We start from the raw sequence: 8,105 nt of genomic DNA on the forward strand, positions 1-8,105 counted from the left end.
TATGAAGCCCAACTGTGTATTTGTTTAGTTGTTTACCAAGCCAAACCCAGGCTTGTTACTATCTTGCTGGAAGACATGGAACTACTGGACTCTCTTCAGATTTAAGTTTGGGTGGCAGCACTGGCAATGCACAGCATCCTGCTTTTGTGTGGCTGCCCTGCTGTTACTCTGAGGTACACTATGCCTTGGCACAGGCTGAGATGTGTAAAAGCAGCAGCATAAAGCCATTGCTTTTCACGCCTAAGGGGTGAATGAAATCCACTTGTGAGTAGATGTGCTGTTTTCAGATGTCATTAAGGACAAAGCAGTTCTTGCTAACACATTGGTAATGACAAGCCTACACAGGGGCTTCTTGTGGAGTCATTTTTGGCAGGCAACTTGCTGGAAGTTTGAATTTTGCACTACAGAGCAGCTTTAGATGTCATTCATGAAACAACAAGAACAACAGCAGCTGGCCTCTGAGGGAATAAAAAGCGATGCAAAAAGGTTGCTGGGTTGCTTCAGAAGGCATTTTCCTAGAGTATCTTCAGTCTCTAGAACCTCCCCAGTTGGGAAGCAAGCGTAGACTTGCTGGAGATGTTGTTCTGCAGGCAGGGAGCAGCTCTGTCACTAGAGAAAGTATTATCCCAAAGTTCAGTGTGGGGCTTTCACCTGGGCTGCTGAGATAACTGCGGCAGCCTGAGAGGTCCCAGGCCACTTCTGAATGGTACAGCCATCTCAGCCTGTAAGTCTGCAACCTGCAGTTTATCGACCAATATTTCACACTGCTGGGGAGATTACTGGTGGGTTCATGCACACTGATGGTATTAATGTATGTACCAGTTATACTGGTGCAACTCATAAACCCCAAATACTTGCTGTGTTCTTCTGGCCTGCTCAGGTTCATAGCAAGGCTGAATGGTACCTGGGATGGACTGACAGGATTTCCTTAACAGCCTGGGTTGCTAACCTGCCAGGGACAGTTAGGATTTAAGTAGGGGGAAGTTGAGGGTTTGAGGTGTTCCTCAGAGTGACCCTGTAGTGGCTGGCTGGTGACAACAGCTTCTTGCCACCCCTCACAGGAGATGTTACATTTTGGGAAAGATACACAAAGTCTGTGTGAAGACTGCAAAAGGGCCAAAATCCCGAGCAGCATCAGAAGTGCCTCTCTTCTTTCCCTGGTGCTTTTCTGAGAAGGGGAAACAATGACCAGCTTGGAGAAGGAGTGCTGCTTTGTGCATATGGCTGTGTATTCCTGATGCTCATTCCCTCTCTTGTCCCAGGACCTTGTTCAGCTTCCTTATATATAGTCTTCTCCCTGTTGAGAACAACATTCTCTGCTTCCTCTCCCTGTGGCTCCCAGTGATGTTTATTCCCTCTCTGTCATTTCGAACAAGCTGTTCCTTGTCCTCTCTTCTCCATTGCACTAACTCCATGTAACGCTTTCACTCCTCCTATGATCTTCTTCATACCCAGCTTTTATTCCATATTTTTTTTAGCACTTGTGATTTGGAAAACTGGCCTCTCTTCAGGCTTGGGGGGATGTGCAGCATACGTAGAACGGTAGAATTCTCTGTGGAGAATGCAGTATATGGGAGAACAAGGATTCCCTGCTTTATTCTGTAGTTTTAGCATTCCACAGGTGAGATTCATCTGCTTTAGCTCAAGAGAATGAAGCGTACTGGTAGGAAGTGTGAGACAGAATGCTTGTGGTAAACTCACAGGCCACCTCTTCACTAGTCAGCGCTATCAAGTAAAGAGTTTGAAAGTTCTATGAGCAATTGTTAACTGCAGATATGGTCCTGCTCAAAGGAAGAAAATAGACTATTGCAAAAGAATGCAATCAAGCTCTTTTCAGGTTCAGTGGCATCTACACATTCCTTCTCTACATGAAAGAAAAAAGCAGAGGAATTTTTGTAATTATGCATTTCTAGCCTGGTATGTTATTAGCACTTCTACTAGTCATAGGAAATTGTTATTTTTGATGGGAAAGGATGCATTTTTGTCCTCCCTGGAAATACAGTAAAGCCACAATCTACATTACTCGGTGACTTTTTTACTTTTGATGTTATTTCATTAATATTCATGTTTTTTCTCCATTAACAACTCTTAAAACATCCTGAAATGATTAAATTGTCCCACAGAAAACTAGTGTAGGAAACTAATTCATGAATGAGATAAACAATGAAAACATAATAAAATCGTTAGCAGAGAATGACACTGGAAAGTAATGAAAGACAACTGTGTGGTATTTCATAACGGAGCACCTCGCCATGTGTGACTCCAGTATTACACATCAAGGGTGTGTTGCGTGGCAGTCGTCCCAAACTCATTGTTTTCTATTGTTCTGGGTGTGATCCCGAAATGTTATCATTTTTCGGATTGCAGCTGCTGTTGCAAATGTCTGCCGTTGGGTTAAAGACAGAGGGAAGCATCCAGCGTTGCGGATTCACCTCCGCTCATCATCTCTCTGCATGCCAGCAATGAAAGTAGTCACAGAATCACAGATCTGTGAGGGTTGGAAGGGACCTCCAGAGATCATCGAGTCCAATCCCCCTGCCAAAGCAGGTTCCCTAGGACAGGTCGCACAGGGAGGCGTCCAGACAGGTCCTGAATATCTCCAGAGATGGCGACTCCACAACCTCCCTGGGCAGCCTGTGCCAGGGCTCTGTCCTCACCTCAGAACATTGCTGCCTGATTTTTCTTCTTCCCACGTCACCATAGGCCTGGCTCACAGAGGGCAGCAGTGTGGGGCACTGATGGCTGCCACAGGACAGCTTGTGGTCATGTCTCTTCAGCCTCGTTTCATCTGGGGGGAAATCCACATCGTGGCACGCTTGCCCAGCTCTCCTGTGTGGTCCCGTATGGTGGCCCCTGAAATTGTAGTAACTCTTCATGTTTATTTAGTTCAGAATGCTTGGAGTAAACGGAGGCCGTGTAGAGCCCCTGTGAGTAGCGTGTGAACGGATTGCACAGTGGGACTGTGCTGCATGCTCGGTGGCATGGGAATCTCTGTGGTAGCATGGTGAGCTGGCTCTGTTCTGGAGGACTGGGCGGGAAGGATAGTGGCAGCAGCCCCTAGGACTGGGGAAAGTGGTCAGTTAGGTCCAAAGGAGAGCACACAAGTGGATGAACATAGTTGGATGTGAATGACTGGGGGACCAGGTCCTGGGACTGAACTGAAGAATTAAGTTATCGGAACAGATGCAGCCTTAGTTCCTTTTCCATCTTTAAAACCTGAATCGTCAGCTTCAGTCCAGATGCATCCTCCAGTTCTAAATATATTACACTCTGAAACTGCTCAGTGGGAACAATGCTTTTTCTCTTATTATTCCTTCTTTTCAGTTTTCATTTGTTTTATCTCCTCCCATTTTCTTGCCCAAACATTTCTTTTGTCACTATTCCTCTCTTGTCTCAGGTCCTCATTGCCCCTCTACATATCTCACCAAAAAATCTCTGTGTGTCTTTTTTGCCTCTCACCCTTTCTGACTAATTCCCATCCTGTCCTACATTTTCTAAGAGTTTGTGCTTTAGACAGTAATGCCGCTCCCAACTCACTTTTAATACCGAGACATGTGTAATCAGCATTGATGATGGAATTAGAACAATTACTTACACTGTCAAAATCATTCAGATGATTTGTTTCCTTTGGAATCATTGGAGTTTGGAAGAGAAGTAGTTTTCTAGGATCTTCCAGATGTTTTGCTTCTAGCAGTGATAGCAGAATGGATTAAGAAAGTATGATTTTCTTTGTCATTCCAATTGCTTTCCTGTATTATTATTTGGAAACCACTGAAGGAACAAGATGCTGATGAAGTTATAATGCTTTTTTTAATATATATAATTCAAGCTTTCACGCTTGAATTATTTATCCTTTTATATCATTCCTCTCCTTCCCATTATGTTCCTTTTTTTTGTTTCGGTCCCAGAGGTAATTTGTATTATGACATCCAGAGAGGCACTGCTGTAGAAAAGACTATATTCATTTACATAGTACACTCCCAGGGGAAGAGATGTTATTTTACTCTCCTGGGTAAGCCCAACTACTCTGGAGTAATTTGAAGGTAACACAAATCAGTTTGAGAACTGGGACAAAAACAGACATATATTCTGTTGCTGCTGGATCTTGCTGGTACGAAAACCAAAATGTTATGTCTGGGACTCAGTTCAGCCCTTCTGCATTTTGAGATCATACATTGTTTTTCAGGTACAGTTTTGTCCAAAATCAAGGTCTTAGACTTTGTCTCTGCAAGGCTTGAGCCAGTGCCCTGAGCAAATATTTTGTGAAACCTGTGTACACATGGAAAGCTTTTTAAAGAAAACAACTGTACTTCATGCTTTTTCCACGGGCACCCTGACCCTGCTGCGTTCTGTTTCTCACAGGTAACGTTCCTGGCAATATAGCTCTGTGTGGCACCTGCCTTTTCACAGGGACAGACAGTTTGGGAACAAAACTCCCTTGCGAACCACTGCGATTCCAAAGTCTCAGCTGCAGGTTTGTTGCCAGCCAGCCCTGTTGCTCCCTGCCTGCCTTCTCTTTGCCTCCAGGTAGGAACCAATGATTTACACCGCCCTGTCTTTCAGAATGCTCTTCCAGGTTAACAAATAACTCTTCCTCTGCCTCCCTTTGGTTTGTGCCTCCCACCCCCTCTCGCCCCCCCGCCCCCCCCCCCCGCCCCCCTAAAAATGGGAGAGTCTCCGTTTTCTTATCCCTGATAAGAACACTGAATAGCACAGGCACAAGGAGACCGGCAACCCATAGATAACTGCTTTGATTACAGGCTTTTGAGTCCTGGGCGGGGGAAGGAGAGCTGTGTAGGGAAAGTGCCGTCGGGCGGCAGTGTAGCCCAGGGCTGGGAGCGCCTCTGCGCCTTCTCCTGCCACTGAACCCCAAACTACAGAGAGTCTCAGCAGTGACTCAAAGCGGCCGAGCAGTAGGGCACCAGAGGTTGCTTAGTTACTCGAGAATGTAGTGATAGCATAATATTAAGGGAGCGAACTGAAAATAAACTGGTTACACTAGAAAAGGGTGTGACTGCTTGGTATTTCTTCCCCAGATGTATCTGTCGTGTTTATTTCCTTTCCCTGAGCACTAGAAGGGCATGTTTTAGTACCCAATCTGTGGCCATTGCTCCCAGTCCCCTGGCTCTCTCCAGGGAAGGAGTGCCCAGTTTAGATTTGTCTTTCATTAATTTCGACGTTTATCTGTTTTTAATGAAGCTTATAAATTTGAGCAGAGTCACATTTATACAAACCTCCTCCCCATACCCCCCAGACCAAAGGAACACAACTGTACTCATTGCCAAGCTTTCTGAACCTCTGAAAAATCCAGTGCAGTCCTGTGGTATACAGTAGGATCATACATCACAAAAAAAACCCCCACTCTGAGGTACGGGTCATGCCAATACGATACCAGACTCGTGATGTGAAGCCATTTTACACTAAGCCACGTTTCCTCTGACAGCCCTCAGAGCAGAGTCATTCATCCCTGGCTTACTCCAGCTTTGTGATGAAGCGATGACACTTGCTTTAGCATCAGCACATCTGGATCCATGTGCAGAAAACCTGCAGATAATTACAGAAGGGAATGCTACACTTATGAAAGCAGATCAAACAAATAGCAGAATTAATGTTCTTTAATTTGGCTTCCTGAGCTTTGATAATAAAATACACTCTTGCCTCTTTGTGGAGGACTCAGAAATAAAACTCATCTCTTTGATCTTACACTTTCAGAAAGTCTTTTCTTCTGTCATGATTAAGGGCACTCAAAATTATTTTTGATTACGCAACTAAGAGTGCTCTAAATGCATAATAGAATGGAGAGTGGGGACTGAATTAGGTAAGAAAACAGACCTTTTTTTTCAGAGAGGTGGAGAGTAGACCCTCCAGTCTGAAAATTTTTCTTTCAGTTTTGTTTAGGTTTTTTTTTCTTTTCTTGAGGGTAGTTGAAAGACATTTAAGCACAAGAATTTTTTAGGGGAACTGGGCTAACTTTCACCAAGCTGCTGAGTCTCTTCAGGTAATCTGCATGTGACTTCCTGCATGAGTAGAATGAACCCCTCATGATTACTTGTTCTTGGGGTTTAAAATTAACTACAGCTTTGTTAGAACTGAATTCAGTGTCCCCTCATCCTGAGCATTACAAGGCAATGGCTACACTGTTTTTTCTAAATGTTAATTTTTCGGTAACAAATGGGATTTCCCATTTTCTGGGTTCCTAAAACCTCAGGATATTTTCAACTGTATTACTAGTTTTGAGTTGGATATTAAATTTTTGTTTGTATTACTGTCAGTCAGGCAAGTCCCGAGCAAGTGACTGACTGCAGTGCTAGCTCGAGGCTTCTAAGCAGTTTTGGGGAGGCCGAGTTGGCTAACCAAACTTTGAAGCTGTATCCTGGGCCAGAGGCAGAAAGTAGTGGAGAGAGCTATGAAACTGTAAGGAGATCTGCAAGGAACTGAGTTTGTAGCTCTTGAGGCTTTGATGGAGGGATGGGGAGCACAGACACTGTGACCTGCCTGAGCAGCACTGCTACCCCATGGACTTACTCTGCCAGCAAGCAGCAGCAACCAGCGTGACTTTCCAGGGCTGTGACACATGCCAAATGATAATTTTGTTGCCTCTGGCAGTCAGCTGTTGTAGACAAGTCCTGGCTTTGCAGTTCTAGTTGACTGTCATGGTTTTACCCCGGCTGAGAGCCGAGATCCACACAGCTGCCTGCTCTTTAAAGGAAAAGGGGTGTGTGTGTGTGGGGGGGTGTGTGGGGGGTTGTGAGGCAAGGGAAAGGAAAAGGAAGGGGCAAATAACCCCAAAACCAAGAAACCAAAAGCCCGTGGGGTGGGATAAGGATAGTTTAGTAAAATAGCAGAAAGATAAAATATAACAATGCTAACAGGACTTTAGAGCAAAAAAATCTATGAAGCTGTTGATACACAATGCAGTTTCTCACCAAACCCACAAGTCAGGCCGTGCCACCCAGAGCCATCCTGGAACCTGACCGTCCCCTAAAAACCGCACGTCCTGGAGCCACCCGCTCCTCCTCCCACCAGCCCCCCTTTATACTGAGCGTGACGTAATTGGCATGGAATACTCTCTTTGGCGGAGTTTGGTTCACCTGTCCTGGCTTCGTCCCCTCCTTTCTCATTAATAGAGAAATATGAAGAGCTGAGAAAGTCCTTGACTGCTTGACTCAACTAAAAACATCAGGGTGTTATCAGCACTGCTTTCATTTTAACTCTCAAGCACAGCATTCCATCCGCTGCTACAAAAGAAGTTAACTCCATCCTGACTGAAACCAGGACATTGACCCTGCAGAAAGATGACTCTTTACTGCAGCTGTCAATCTCCTTGACATGTTTTCCTTGCCTATGAATCCTAGGAGTCTTTGCTTAGAGTCAAAGTGTGCTGCAAACGTAGACTTGCTTGCAAAAATACATGCTAAAGAGTTATTCACAGTAAAGCCACAGAAGAGGGAGGAAGAGGAGAATGTCTCTTCAGGAAGCAGCCTGTGGTGGATGAGAACAAGATTTATCATATGGATTTTCAGATTATGGCCTTCTCCAGACTCAAATCAAAAACAATGAGAAGCTCCCTGTTGATTTTGACATGTTTTCTGTCAAACCCATTGTCTACTAGCTTTCAAATCTATTGAATCGTGTACATTTGCAGTCAAACATACAAGCCTGTAACACTTTGACACAAAACAAGCAAGTCATGAAAAGATTTTAAGATTGTGTGTCCTGTGTTCAGAGGTTGGAAGCACACAATTAACTTCAGCTTTACTTAAACAATGAGTAAACATGAAGAAGACTCCATGTTTGAATATAAACTATTTTAAAGTGTTTGTTAGTTTTACAGTGTTGCAAAACAAGGCAGAATTTATTTATTTTTGTCTAACTCAACTGCTTTAGAGTCCTATAAAGTTTATACAACTATTATGCCTTGGATCTTTTTACTGGATGGTTCCTTGTCCCTTTGCTCTACTTTTTCTTCAAGCATCTGTCTCCTGTTTCATATGACAAGCAGCATTTGCCCGGATCCTTCGCCAGCTAGACTCCATTATTCTCTTGCTGGTGCCATATAACGCAGCTGACAGCAAGTTTTCTTTCCCATTAGAAACCTCAGTAGT

This window comes from Gallinula chloropus, assembly GCF_964237585.1.
Source record: "Gallinula chloropus genome assembly, chromosome: 1".
Classification (NCBI taxonomy): Eukaryota; Metazoa; Chordata; class Aves; order Gruiformes; family Rallidae; genus Gallinula; species Gallinula chloropus.